At 42.8% G+C, this 16,064-nt stretch overlaps 1 long non-coding RNA gene across 2 annotated transcripts; it reads right to left on the bottom strand.

Moving 5' to 3' along the window:
- Positions 1-894: 894 nt before the first annotated feature.
- LOC124553840 lies at positions 895-12,709 on the bottom strand. Of its 2 annotated transcripts, XR_006968147.1 has the most exons (6): positions 12,569-12,709; positions 12,367-12,447; positions 12,008-12,255; positions 1,587-1,751; positions 1,432-1,507; positions 895-1,268 (listed from the first exon to the last, which is right to left on the bottom strand). It is a non-coding gene; the product is annotated as an uncharacterized LOC124553840 (long non-coding RNA). The 2 variants fall into 2 exon arrangements; XR_006968148.1 differs by lacking the exon at positions 1,587-1,751.
- Between the last annotated feature and the right edge of the window lie 3,355 nt (positions 12,710-16,064).

Genomic DNA, 16,064 nt, shown 5'->3' with positions numbered 1-16,064 from the left:
ACGGAAAGAGTGACAGGTGATTGCCGACATGTTTGACAAACTTGGGCACAGTTCCCAAATTGGTTAGATATGTTACTTAATCGAGGAATTTGCATTTTGTGTAGTTTATGATAACTGTCTCCAAATAAAGTCTGTTTAAATGAAATTGACAAATCATCTCTGTTGCTAAGATCTTTGTTTTATTTACAGGTGCAATGGGTGGGAAATATGTTGTGTTTGATGCACTGAGCTTACTTTATTATAATTACAAAAAATTTAATAGCATTGTATTACTAGCAGTCATTGATGCTAAGTATCGGTTTTCTCTGACTGACATTGGATGCAGTGGGTGAGTAAGTGATGGAAGAGTCCTTCAGCAAAGTAAAATAAGCTCTGCACTAAGGGAAATTGATTGCAAGTTCCACAAGAAAAGGTGCTAAAAAAGCAGCAACATATCTGTTCAATATGTTGTTGTGGCAGATGATGCTTTCAGACTCCAGTCATATGTCACGAAGCCCTATAAAGACTGTAAAAATGGTTTTCAATTACAGATTATAATGGGCAAGACAAGTTGTTGAAAATGCCTTTGATATTCTGGGCAACCATTTATAAATATTACTGACAACTATTAAACTTGCCATAGATAAAGTGTAATTAATTACAGAAACACTTCGCATTTTACATAATTTTTTGATCGTCGAAGCAGACAGCACATACTTGTCAACCAGAGACGTGGAAAATACGGAGTCCTGTACAATGGGGAAAGGATCGTGGCGTGATGGTGCTCTGTGGGGTTGCATACACCAACAGAATGGAAACAGAACTGCAAGGGAAGCAAAGGAAGTCTGGGACAGATACTGAGAATATTTTAATATGAGTGGTTTCGCCCCTTGGCAGTCGGAATCAATTAGGAACTTCAATTTTTGAATGTTAATGTATTTTCACATTAATAAACACTAAAAGCATACAATTCAACAATCATCATTCATTATTTGCGCTTCCATTATAATTTTCAGTATTTTATGTTTTGTGTCCCTCACAATCATCAGATTTCTTATTCTGGCCAACTCTTCCACAATGAAGTGTCCCAAAGCATCATGCGGAGATGGGACTGGTGCCTTTTCGGTTAATTTTGAGTTCAAGTTCTCCAGGACTGTATTTAATAAAGGACTACTATCACTCTTTCTCTTCCTCCAAATTTTTGGTGTCGCCGAATATGCACTGGAAGCCACTGGAGTACTAAGCACTTCAAATTCAGCACTATTGTTTACTACCACCACATCCAGATTCTGTAATGAAACATGCCATTAGTGTTCAAGAGGGCTGTTTAAGTTAGTTTAATTTCATTAATGGCTACTTTTATCAATAAAAGTAATGCTGGGAGGTTAAGATTTAATCTTGGTATTTGCAAGCTGAAATAAACTTATTTGTGTAGAAGGTTATGAACATTACCTCAAGTGAGTCTTTTAGTTACATCAGTTGTGATATCTGGGCTTTCACTGTTCGATGTACATGGCGGGCTATCAACCTAAGGGAAAAAAAGTTTTAGTACATCAATTAGTACTTACTGTACAATAAAAAGTAAAAATGTAATTGACCTGACTTACATTACTACTCTCATAATAAAAGTTTATGATCTCAGTCCTGTTCACTTCTAGCAGAGTGTTGTCAGGCACCTTTCCAGTCCTGACAATTTCTTTAACAGTTGTGAGGCACCTCAAAATTTTCCTCATTTTAGTTGCACATTATACATCAGGTTGCTTTGAGCATGGCTGCAGAGGACAAACCAGTAACTATATGACACACTGTTGTGTATAATATTTTATCAACATATAACTGAAATTGTTCCCTGCAGATCTAATAATCTGATGTTTAATGATATGTGACTGATGACTTACAAGGATGCTAATAAACTGAACTGGCTACACAAATACTGAAGTGCTTTATTCTACGGTGTTTTCATTAAATGTTTTATTATAGCAACTGGAATTCATTTCAACATTAAATGGATCACAAGTACACATATTTCAAAAGAGAATTTCCAAATTGATGATCTTTATTGATAACGTATTTGGTTACTATGCATTGACAATATTATATATCATTATCCATCTCGACAACCACTTTTATCACAAATGTTACCCAAAACTTTACTGAAATCAAGTTTTCATGCCATGTACAATTACTCAACATAGTTCTGCTCTAGTTTTCTATTATTCACAGTGATTGATATTAAGCTGCTATCTGGTCTCGTTACATGTCAATGAAGGTGTGTTACTAAGCAAAGGTGATCAAGAATAAGCTGTTTTTGTAAGCAGGCAACACGAATATTATACTGCCCGATCCACCGAACTGTGAGCTTTCTCTACACAATTTACAGCTAAGACATATCAAATTACTTCAGAACAATGAAAAATGGAATGCACATCAATGTTTAGTGTCCAGTGGTAAGTAAACTGTAATTGTAGGGGTGTCATCTTGTTATTGAAGCAATTTTTTGAAACATAAGTAATGAGTGAAATAAAGCCCAGAAGTAACAAAAATAATTGTGCAACTATAAGGAAATAAATTTCATTTAAGCTGGAGACCAATTAAGTGGTTAAAAGTAATATGTAACTGGCCAGTGATGGGTCAAACTGCATATCCAGTAAAAGAACCTCAACAAAAACTGAGCACCATTGACCATCAGTGTGTGTTAATAGTTATAGGTAGCAGAAATGGTATATACGATTGCCTACTTTTTTGATTACTCTGGTCTTGCATTGTGAGAGAGCATTCATAATTTTGACAAGACTTGGTACACAACATTCACTATACCTTAATCAGCACAGTTTACTTGAACAATGAAATATAAAAAGTACAGGGAGAGTTGGTAATGATGTTACCAACTTTGATAGATGATGGAGGGAGGAAAAGGTATCAGTTTGGCCCTAGTCGAGAAACAGCAAAGCTGTAAGTCATAAACGAAAATTGTTCTCATACCTCTGACAGAGCATCTCTTGTATTGTAATCTCTTTGCTTTCTTTATTTCTGGGACAACGTAATTCAGACCAAATAAATTTAAAAAAAAAAAAAAAATGCAGTAAACATGGGCTCGGAAGTGCACACCTTAAGAGCTATAAACACTTGTTCTTGTTTGCTACATGAAACATCTCTTCTACCGATTAAGTGATCATGGTATGTACTTTAGGACCCATATTTACCAGACATTTTTTTTTCCTTGCCTTTGTCCATACTGCTTCCTCCCAAAATGTGGTAGGCAAAAACCTTGCAGTCGAAAATGCCATTTTCAAAGACATCAGAGTGATTTCCACTTATAACTTCTGACTGTCATTTCTGGAAAAGGATCCCTTACTCCAAATAGATACATCTTCATATCACAGAAACAACTGGAATATACTGTTAAGTATTTTCCTCCCAAAGAAGAAGATCTAGGAGTATTTACACATTCAGTGTTAAGTGATGCTGACATCCATGTTGGTGGCATCGAGTCATCCAAAACGGCTAACACTGTAGAAGACCCTGTGGATTCCCCGTCAGATTATAAGTGGGCTTTGCAGCTGAGAGACATCCGCACACTATTTAACTGTTAACATACCAGAATACTTTCTTCCCATTGCCGCCAAACCAAACAGGGAACTGCCTAGTTGCTGGAAGAAAGCACAGGGTACAATGTGTACATACTATCCCATGGAGTAAAATACATGATCGACAACATGTTTTATTCGCTTTAACCTCACCACATTACCCACGATATTTAACACTGAGCAGGTATATTGAATACATATGTAGTCGTGTATCTGACTCCTGTAGCCTTCAAGTATTCTCACTTGTTGGTTATGGTCCTGGTATTACATTAACATGTTGCAGATTAAAAAGAAAGGCATATGTAGTTGAATTATGTGTTGGGCTACACTGCAAACCAATCTCTAACCACACATTTTGCCTGCATTCACCAGTGTCAGCTCCATGAACTTGCAATTAAATTGTTGTTGTTCTTGTGGTCTTCAGTCCTGAGACTGGTTTGATGCAGCTCTCCATGCTACTCTATCCTGTGCAAGCTTCTTCATCTCCCAGTACCTACTGCAACCTACATCCTTCTGAATCTGCTTAGTGTATTCATCTCTTGGTCTCCCTCTACGATTTTTACCCTCCACGCTGCCCTCAATAATAAATTGGTGATCCCTTGATGCCTCAGAACATGTCCTACCAACCGATCCCTTCTTCTAGTCAAGTTTTGCCACAAACTCCTCTTCTCCCCAATTCTATTCAACACCACCTCATTAGTTATGTGATCTACCCACCTAATCTTCAGCATTCTTCTGTAGCACCACATTTCGAAAGCTTCTACTCTCTTCTTGTCTAAGCTATTTATCGTACACATTTCACTTCCATACAGGGATACACTCCATACAAATACTTTCAGAAACGACTTCCTGACACTTAAATCAATACTCGATGTTAACAAATTTCTCTTCTTAAGAAACGCTTTCCTTGCCGTTGCCAGTCTACATTTTATATACTCTCTACTTCGACCATCATCAGTTATTTTGCTCCCCAAATAGCAAAACTCGTTTACTACTTTAAGTGTCTCATTTCCTAATCTAATACCCTCAACATTACCCGACTTAATTCGACTACATTCCATTATCCTCGTTTTGCTTTTGTTGATGTTCATCCTATATCCTCCTTTTAAAGCACTGTCCATTCCGTTCAACTGCTCTTCCAAGTCCTTTGCTGTCTCTGACAGAATTACAATGTCATCGGCGAACCTCAAAGTTTTTATTTCTTCTCCATGGATTTTAATACCTACTCCGAACTTTTCTTTTGTTTCCTTTACTGCTTTCTCAATATACAGATTTAATAACATCCGGGATAGGCTACAACCCTGTCTCACTCCCTTCCCAACCACTGCTTTCCTTTCATACCCCTCGACTCTTATAACTGCCATTTGCTTTCTGTACAAATTGTAAATAGCCTTTCGCTCTCTGTATTTTACCCCTGCCACCTTCAGAATTTGAAAGAGAGTATTCCAATCAACATTGTCAAAAGAAATGTAGGTTTGCCTTTCCTTAATCTTTCTTCTAAGGTAAGTCGTAGGGTCAGTATTGCCTCACGTGTTCCAACATTTCCATGGAATCCAAACTGATCTTTCCCGAGGTTGGCTTCTACCAGATTTTCCATTCGTCTGTAAAGAATTCATGTTAGTATTTTGCAGCTGTGACTTATTAAACTGATTGTTCAGTAATTTTCACATCTGTCAACACCTGCTCTCTTTGGGATTGGGATTATATTCTTCTTGAAGTCTGAGGGTATTTCGCCTGTCTCGTACATCTTGCTCACCAGATGGTAGAGTTTTGTCAGGACTGGCTCTCCCAAGGCTGTCAGTAGTTCTAATGGAATGTTGTCTACTCCTGGGGCCTTGTTTCGACTCAGGCCTTTCAGTGCTCTGTCAAACTCTTCACGCAGTATCGTATCTCCCATTTCATCTTCATCTACATCCTCTTCCATTTCCAGAATATTGTCCTCAAGTACATCGCCCTTGTATAGACCCTCTATATATTCCTTCCACCTTTCTGCTTTCCCTTCTTTGCTTAGAACTGGGTTTGCATCTGAGCTCTTGATATTCATGCAAGTGGTTTTTTTTCTCCAAAGGTCTCTTTAATTTTCCTGTAGGCAGTATCTATCTTACCCCTAGTGAGACAAGCCTCTACATCCTTACATTTGTCCTCTAGGCATCCCTGCTTAGCCATTTTGCACTTCCTGTCGATCTCATTTTTGAGACGTTTGTATTCCGTTTTGCCTGCTTCATTTACTGCATTTTTATATTTTCTCCTTTCATCAATTAAATTCAATATTTCTTCTGTTACCCAAGGATTTGTACTAACCCTTGTCTTTTTACCTACTTGATCCTCTGCTGCCTTCACTAATTCATCCCTCAGAGCTACCCATTCTTCTACTACTGTATTTCTTTCCCCCCATTCCTGTCAATTGTTCCCTTATGCTCTCCCTGAAACTCTGTACAACCTTTGGTTTAGTCAGTTTATCCAGGTTCCATCTCCTTAAATTCCCACCTTTTTGCAGTTTCTTCAGTTTTAATCTACAGTTCATAACCAATAGATTGTGGTCAGAGTCCACATCGGCCCCTGGAAATGTCTTACAAATTTAAAACCTGGTTCCTAAATCTTTGTCTTACCATTATATAATCTATCTGATACCTTCTAGTATCTCAAGGCTTCTTCCATGTATACAACCTTCTTTCATGATTCTTGAACCAAGTGTTAGCTATGATTAAGTTATGCTCTGTGCAAAAATCCACCAGACGACTTCCTCTTTCATTTCTTAGCCCCAATCCATATTCACCCACTATGTTTCCTTCTCTACCTTTTCCTACTCTCGAATTCCAGTCACCCATGAGTATTAAATTTTCGTCTCCCTTCACTACCTGAATAATTTCTTTTATCTCATCATACATTTCATCAATTTCTTCATCATCTGCAGAACTAGTTGGCATATAGACTTGTACTACTGTAGTAGGCATGGGCTTTGTGTCTATCTTGGCCACAATAATGCGTTCACTATGCTGTTTGTAGTAGCTTACCCGCACTCCAATTTTTTTTAAATTCATTATTAAACCGACTCCTGCATTACCCGTAATTGATTTTGTATTTATAGCCCTGTAGTCACCTGACCAGTAGTCTTGTTCCTCCTGCCACGGTACTTCACTAATTCCCACTATATCTAACTTTAACCTATCCATTTCCGTTTTTAAATTTTCTAACCAACCTGCCCGATTAAGGGATCTGACATTTCATGCTCCGATCCGTAGAATGCCAGTTTTCTTTCTCCTGATAATGACGTCCTCCCGAGTAGTCCCCGCCCGGAGATCCAAAAGGGGGACTATTTTACCTCCGGAATATTTTACCCAAGAGGACGCCATCATCATTCAACCATACAGTAAAGCTGCATGCCCTCGGGAAAAATTACGGGTGTAGTTTCCCCTAGCTTTCAGCCGTTCGCAGTACCAGCACAGCAAGGCCATTTTGGTTAGTGTTACAAGGCCAGATCAGTCAATCATCCAGACTGTTGCCCCTGCAACTGCTGAAAAGGCTGCTGCCCCTCTTCAGGAACCACACGTTTGTCTGGCCTCTCAACAGATACCCCTCCGTTGTGGTTGCACCTACGGTACGGCTATCTGTATCGCTGAGGCACGCAAGCCTCCCCACCAACGACAAGGTCCATGGTTCGTGGGGGGACAATGAAATTGGCACCACATAATCCAACCCAGACCTCAGGCTATGTTACATATTAGTATGCCAACACAACCAAGAAATCATAGAAGTGGGTGGTAGGTTCAAACCACCCTAACACTATATTTAATATACTTCAAATTTGTACCCAATTAATTTTGTATCCTAGTTTTTCAACAGAATCAGTTTGGGGTCCAGCTGAGATACTGCTGGTCAAATTCATCCAAAAATGTCTGGATGTTTTCAAGCAGCTACAATGAAGAACTTTTATTCCTATTCAGATGCAAATGCTGCAGTAATGCTATTACAATATCTCCAAACTTGGGTTCAACACGGACGGTCAGCGCACGTCATTCACAAGCAGTTTGTGAGGTCGGGTCAACCTGACTGGTCCTGGTTGGCAGCTGCACAACTACAGAAACTGCAGCCTGTGAGATTTTTTACATCCCAATACCTGGAATGCCAAATTTCAAGTTACATGTAAATGCGGCCTTATTATTAACACTAACAACTGATTGGGTTTTCTGTAACATCATTGCAATTTTGCAAACATTATTTATGACATTGAGTGATTTTCAAGGAGGAGTTTGTAGTGAACAAGAGTCCTCAATGTGTAACCCCTTGACTTTGCACAACTTTGCTGATAATAATAAAATTCATTCTGCAATCTGTCACTGTGCATACATACAGTATCATCAGTTACTAATTAAAGTCTAATAGTGACATTTGTCTAGAATCAAAATTTACATGGTTGCTGCTACTGAGGCCTCATTTACATATTCAAAGACAAATGATAACATAAAGATTACTATAAAACTTGCTTTTCAGTCCCGAGATCACTGTACAATGTTTCCTCAGTTATCCAAAATAAGCATTTTAAAATACCATCAAACATCTAATGTTAGTAAAGAAATCACAATTTTTATTCCACACCTTGTACACAATAGAATTATGCATGACCTGCGGCTGTCTTATTTTCAAATTTAATTACATTCCTAATATTTACTGTCAAGTAAACTTCACTCCTCTGAAGCATATTAAAGCAAGCATTAAAAAGAACCCACATCAAATCAGGTTGAGTTCAGTACTATGCAAAGATATCATTTCCCACGAGTGGAGCATTACAAATTTCTGTAAATTTCTAACAAATTAAATTGGAACTGTGCCACATGCCCTTTATAAATTTTAACATAACATAAATTATTTTTATTCATGGATCACACTCCACAAGTATACAGGGTTGTCCATTGATCATGACCGGGCCAAATATCACATGTAATAACCTTCAAATGAAAAAACTACAAAGAACAAAACTCATCTAGCTTGAAGGGGGAAACCAGATGGCATTATGGTTGGCCCACTAGATGGTGCTGCCATACGTTAAACGGATATCAACTGCATTTTTTAAAAATAGGAACCCCCATTTTTTATTACATGTTTGTGTAGTACGTAAAGAAATATTAATGTTTTAGTTGGACCACTTTTTTGGCTTTGTGATAGATGGTGCTGTAATAGTCACAGACATATGGCTCACAATTTTGGACGAACAGTTGGTAACAGGTATGTTTTTTAAATTAAAATACAGTACATAGGTACGTTTGAACATTTTATTTCGGTTGTTCCAATGTGATACATGTACCTTTGCGAACTTATCATTTCTGAGAACGCATGCTGTTACAGCGTGATTACCTGTAAATACCACATTAATGCAATAAATGCTTAAAATGATGTCCATCAACCTCAATGCATTTGGCAATACGTGTAACGACATTCCTCTCAACAGTGAGTAGTTTGCCTTCCGTAATGTTCGCACGTGCATTGACAATGCGCTGACGCGTGTTGTCAGGCGTTGTCGGTGGATCACGATAGCGAATATCCTTCAACTTTCCCCACAGAAAGAAGTCCACGGATGTCAGATCCAGTGAATGTGCGGGCCACGTTATGGTGCTTTGACGACCAATCTACCTGTCATGAAATATACTATTCAATACCGCTTCAACCGCACGTGAGCTATGTGCCAGACATCCATCTTGTTGGAAGTACATCTCCATTCTGTCATGCAGTGAAACATCTTGTAGTAACATCAGTAGGACATTACGTAGGAAATCAGCATACATTGCATCATTTAGATTGCCATCGATAAAATGGGGGCCAATTATACTTCCTCCCATAATGCCGCACCATACATTAACCCACCAAACTCACTGATGTTCCACTTGTCACAGCCTTCGTGGATTTTCCGCTGCCCAATAGTGCATATTATGCCGGTTTGCGTTACCGCTGTTGGTGAATGACGCTTCGTTGCTGAATAGAATGCGTGCAAAAAATCTGTCATCATCCCGTAATTTGTCTTGTGTCCAGTGGCAAAACTGTACACGACGTTAAAAGTCGTCACCATGCAATCCATGTTGCATAGAAATATGGTACGGGTGCAATCGATGTTGATGTAGCATTCTTGACACCGACGTTTTTGAGATTCCCAATTCTCGCGCATTTTGTCTGCTACTGATGTGCGAATTAGCCGCGACAGCAGCTAAAACACCTACTTGGACATCATCATTTGTTGCAGGTCATGGTTGACGTTTGACATGTGGCTGAATGCTTCTTGTTTCCTTAAATAACGTAACTATCCGGCAAACGGTCCGGACACTTGGATGATGTCGTCCAGGATACCGAGCAGCTTACATAGCACACGCAGGTTGGGCATTTTGATCACAATAGCCGTACATCAACACGATATCGACCTTTTCCGCTATTGGTAAATAGTCCGTTTTAGCACGGGTAATGTATCACGAAGCAAATATCATCTGCACTGGCAGAATGTTACGTGATACCATGTACTTATACGTTTGTGACTATTACAGCGCTATCACAAAGTGAAAAAAAGGGTCCAACTAAAAAAAATCATATTTTTGTACGTACTACACGAATCTGTAATAAAAAATGGGGGTTCCTATTTAAAAAAACGCAGCTGACATCCGTCTGACCTATGGCAGCGCCATCTAGCAGACCAACCATAGCGCCATCTAACTAAAGAAGTTGCAGTTTTTTCGTTTTATGCTTATTTCGTGAGATATTTGGCCTGGTTACTATCAATGGACCACCCTGTACACACACACACACACACACACACACACACACACACACACACACACACACTCACTTCCGCCTCGACTGACATCTCTGCGCAAACTCTTTGCCTTTACACATGTCTGCCTGTGTGTGTGTGTGTGTGTGTGTGTGAGCGCGCGCGCGCGAGTGTATACCTGTCGCTTTTTCCCCCCTAAGGTAAGTCTTTCCGCTCTCGGGATTGGAATGACTCCTTACCCTCTCTCTTAAAACCCACATCCTTTCGTCTTTCCCTCTCTCCTGATGAAGCAATCGTGGGTTGCGAAAGCTTGAAATTTGTGTGTGTGTGTGTGTGTGTGTGTGTGTGTTTTTTATTGTCTCTATCAACATACGGACGCTTTCTCGTCTGATAAGTTACAGCATCTTTGTTTATATATATATATAACAGATAACTTAAACAGTAACTTACAAAACAGGTTACTAAGAAAAAATTTATTGTTTCGCACAGACTGTATCTCAACACCTTTGAAAACTGTAAAATGGAAAAGCAAAGCCAGCAACTACACAGAAATAATAGCAGGGATAAGAACCTCCAGCCACAATAAGAGTATTGTCCACAAAACGTGTAAATACCACAATGGTTTCACTACATGCTTACTACGAATCACGGATTAATGTAGGTTCTAAATTAATAAATAAGACTTGCTGAAGGAGTGAACAATGATTATCACATAAATAGCTCAACAACTAAAGTAAAGGTGATGAGGAATATTGAGTATGTTACTAGTAAGTAGTGGCTGTCATGTCTTAAAAGGGCTGAAAAATCTTGTACCACAGTTATGAGTACTTAGTATGTTGCACTGAGTCCTGCCTAAATTAAAAGTTAATATTCTGAGGAAACTCTCCAGTAAGGTGAAGTACTTTTAAATACAGAAGAAATCCTCCGGAATGAATGGAATTAAATTTGCTTTCGCAGCACTTGACATACTTTCTCTGCAAGCATTTCTATCTGACAAACATTTCAACTCTTTAACATATATTTAACTGGTAAAGAAGCTGATCACCAAAATAACACCACTCTCAGCATAAGCCACCACACAAGAAGTGCCAGTTCAGATTACACTATTAAACTCTCTGAAAACATGATATCTACCTGTGATATGAACTACCTTAAAGAAATACATGCTGTCATAATTAGTGTCACCACTTTTATTCAGTCCTTAAATATATGCACTTTTATTGCACAGTGTTCAATTTTCTATTCATGTATAGTTCATTTAAATGTACAACCTGATGTGAATTGTAAAGTTAGATGTAAAATACATATTTCATTCGTGAAGGATTTTAAGAAATTAAATCTGCAAAAAGTAGTGTGCAATTTCAATGAATCTGGCACCACATATCTGCAGCAATTACAGCTGTTATAGACACAATGGAAAAATAAATGTACTAAATAGAGCTATTTTTCTATAACTGCCAGCTACGCTACATTCATTGAACACTTCTGGAGTTACTACCTATAAGTTGGAACTACGTTTTCCTTCACTGATAAAACATTTAATAGCTTATCTATACTCAATATTCTATTAAATATTCGGTAAAATCTTTTTCTTCATCTCAGGGCAGCAACAACAAACTTAACTTGGTCAAGTAGAAAGCACTATTACAAACTGTTGTACGAGAATAAAAAGTTCACTAAAAATACTTACAACACTGTTCGGAATATTATACCGGCTTTCACATGGTGTCATGAAGAATGTAAATGACCGAACGACCAGACTCTCGGTCTGCATACGGTGCCGGATGAGCCACTACTCTCGCTCTGGCGTATTTTCAGTTCAGCGCCGCAGTGAGAGCGCAAAATTGAGAATTTTGCCTTGCAGTCATCGGTGGTAATACCTTGTAAGACTTGTGCAACTTTCGTTGCTACACGTTCCAAACTCTCTTTCCTTGCATTCTAGAAAAAATACAAGAGGTTTCAATGATAGTTCTCTACACTTTCACATATTTACTGGTGTCTATACGCAATATAAACATACAAGGACCACAAAGAATGTTACAAATTTACCTTGTTGTCGTACAGCGGATGTTCTGCATCTATTAATACGTTTTCGTCCTGATATGAAGAAATCAGGGCAGTGATGGAATTCTTTGTCCATTACAATTCCAAAAAGTGCCACGGGATTATAAAATACAAATAATATACATATATATTGTGACAATACCAAAAAGTGGGGTTCATTTATTAACAAGTGACGATGAATACTCACTATTAGAGTTCCGCGCAAAAATTTGCTGTGTGTCTTCTGCTGGAAATCCACAAACGTAAACAAATATGACGCAACTTCAGCTTGCGTACATGTGCAGTATTCCAAATTTGACGGTGATTCTGCACTGTGCCAGCTCCTCGTAATGTAGGGGATCGCCGCGAGGTGGCAGCAGCTGCCGTAGTGGCGAGCGGCCGGTCGGAGGTAATACGGAGTACCGTCGACAGAGGGTAGGTGTGAACTCTAGAAAAACGGCTGTTGCACTGCCATCTTTAGACGGCGATATGCAACAGCTGTGTTGCACGTCATTCGATTGAAGACAGTTATTTCATTTCGCATGGCTGTTTGTGTAAAATACTTTCAGATACATGCACAATACGTCAACAAATGTTTAGCTCAGTATTGAATTTGCGGGTAGAAAAATTATACTCTACATTTTTATGATGAGAATGTTATACTCGTTAGCACTAGTGAAAGCCAATGATATATAGATCTCACCCGTAGACACTAACAAACGTACTTTTCTTTATTAACATCAAATTTTTGTAAGGTACGGATTATATATTCCGTCCCTATATACGAACTGAGAAGCTCAACTGAATATCGGTATATCAGATGGTTGAATCCCCTCAGTCGACGACGTCAGGTTGCAACGCCTGGGCTACTCTCAGGTTGAAATCTCCTCCGTCTTCGGCGGTTGTGTCTGTCTGCCCGTCGCTTCCTGCTGTAGCTGTTCGTCCGTCTGTCCGCCTGTCTGCTCGCTGTCCGCCGCCGCCGCTGCTGCCTGCTGTTCGTCCGTCCGTCCGTCTGCCTGTTCGCCGCCGCCGCCGCCGCCGCCGCCTGCTGTCCGTCCGTCCGTCTGTTCGTCGCCGCCGCCAGCCGGTGCCCGCCAGCGCCGCCGCCGTTGCCGCCTGGTCGCCGCCGTCCTGACCCTGGTCTACGGCCGTCTTCGTCTTCATCCGTCTTCGTCTTTGTCTGTCCCCAATTTCTGTCCTTTCCTCTTCGTTCTGTTCGTTATTGTTTCTCCCTACCGTCATGTCCGCCCCCACCACTGCTGCCACCGCTATCACCACCGCCATAGTTTATACTTCCCCTTCCGTCGCCTCCACCACTATCACCTGGTGTGCCCAGTCCCACCCCCCTCCTTCCATCCCTCCTCTTCTCACTCTCCCTTCGCCCTCACTCTTTGTCGCCCCCTCTCCAGCTTCTTCCTCTCGATCTGATCCTTTCCCCCCACTCCCCCAGCCTGTCACTGCAGCTCCAGCTCGGGTGGTGGCCCGTCGGGCCACTGCCCATGCCCAGCTCTCCCCGTCGCCTTCGCCATCGCCGCCGCCGCCGCCACTGCCGTCGTCGCCGTCGCCTTCGCCTTCACCGTCACCGTCACCATCTCCGGCGCCGACTCCGGCCCCGGGACCTGCCCCTCCCCGCCACATTCCAGTTGTTCCCATCCCCCACACCCCCTCCACAGCCGTCAAGTGCCCCAGTGGCACCCCTGCCTCCTCTGCTTCCAAAAAGGCTCCGCCTCGTCCTCCTTCCCCCACCCATGATGCCATGGATGTCTCCCCGCCCGTCCCTGCCCCCTCATCCTCCTCCTCTACCCCCTCCTCCTACCGCTACCTCCTCTCCCGTCCTGATCCCTCTCTCCTTGAAGCCCGGAACCTCACCCTCTTCCCTCGCCAGCATTGTCCTGGTGCCCCCATCTCCCTCCTCACTCCTCGCCGTGATTCGGTTCTCATCTCCTCCCCCAGCCCAACCCTCCACACATACCTCCTTTCCCGCATCCCTGTCACCCGCTTTAGCCCTCATGCCTCCCTTACCCCTGCTCCTTCTCCATCTCCTACCCACCAACCCCAACCCCCCCATCGCCCACCGACCCTCACCGCCGTGATCACTCGGCTCAGCCCGTCGATCACAGAGGAGGAGGTGTTGGCGGAGCTCAAGGCCCATCCAACGCTGGAGGTGCGGGCGGTCCGCCGCATTTTCAACTCGGCCGGCCCCACCCGCCTTATGCGGGTTTTCTCTGAGGACGCCCCCTCCATTGACCGTCTCCTGAAGGAGGGTGCCCTCCTTTTTAACCAGCGTTATAAGGTTGACCCCTCCCGTTCCCCTCCTCAATCCCTGCGCTGCCAGAGGTGTCTGCGCTATAACGCGCACCCCACAGCTGAGTACCGCGAGGCCCCCACCTGCCCGCATTGTCGGCAAGCGCACTTCCTCCGGCAGTGCCCTAACCTCCAATCCCCTCCTTCCTGCAATACCTGCAATCTCCCCCATCCCACCTACTCCCAAAAGTGTAAAGCCCGACCCCCTCCAACCACTCCTGAACTCACCGTCCCTGTCCGTCCCCTGGACGCCCCCACCCCTCCTGGCAATTTCCTTCGTCCCCCCCCCCCCCCCACCGCTGAGGACATCATCAGGTTCTTTACCATCGTCCTCTAGAATGTTCATCCCTTTCAGCGCCCCCACACCCTCCAGCAGATCTCCCTTGCCGCCCGTTCCATATTCCAACTCAAGATGTATGCCACCTACTCCAACAACCAGGCCCATTTCACCTTCTCCCGCCTTGACACCCTCGTCTAAATCCCTATCATGGCGCGACAGCAACGTATCCTTTTCAACATCATCCGCTCCCTACCCGCCAACAGGAACCTCTTCCTGCACACCCTTGCCACCCACCACGTGGATGCCTTCCTCCTTAATGAAACCTTCCTCCAACCCCACCACACCATTCACACTTCGCCCTACCTCCTCCACCGCTCCGATAATCCCCTCCCAATTGCGCGTAGCGGAGTTGCCATTGGTCACCACCGCCAGATCTCCGTTCGGCTCCAACCTCTCCTTCCCGACCCCACTGAACACCTGATCCTTAGTCTCTTCTTCCCCGGCCTTACCGTTACCTGCGCCACCATCTATGTCCGCCCCAATGCTCCTATTCCCTTCAACTTCCTCTCCCATGTCGATCGTACCTTCTCCTCCTACGTGATTGCCGCCGACCTCAACATCCATAGTCGTTCCGCTGCCCAGTTATGGCGGTGGCATCGGTTCCTCTCCACCCTTCAAGGCGACCTCGTCCCCATCCCCCAGCATACCCGTCCCGAATCCAACTCCACTCCTGATGTTATCCTCTCCTCCCCCAACCTCCTTGGCCGCATAACAGTGGATGTCCTGGATCCTATTGGTAGCGACCATCTCCCTGTCCTCCTCACTGTTTCAGACGGTCGTCGCCCTTGCCCCGACCCTCGTACTGACCCTCCCCCTCAGTTTGTCCACGACTATTCCCGTGCCGACTGGAATGCCTACCGGGATACCCTTTCCACCCAGGTCGATAGCCACCCCTTCCCCTACCACCACCGTGACGATGTCACCCATGCCGCCTCCTTTCTCCAGCAGACCTTGTCTGAGGCCGTGGAGGCCCACGTCCCTACTGTCGCCATCCACCCCCACCGTCCTACCTTACCCCCACAGGCTGTTCTCCTCCTCCGTGAATCCCGTCGTCTCTACC

The sequence above is a fragment of the Schistocerca americana genome, chromosome 11 (genome assembly GCF_021461395.2).
Source record: "Schistocerca americana isolate TAMUIC-IGC-003095 chromosome 11, iqSchAmer2.1, whole genome shotgun sequence".
In the NCBI taxonomy this organism is placed as follows: Eukaryota; Metazoa; Arthropoda; class Insecta; order Orthoptera; family Acrididae; genus Schistocerca; species Schistocerca americana.
This window is presented reverse-complemented; position numbering and strand designations above follow the sequence as displayed.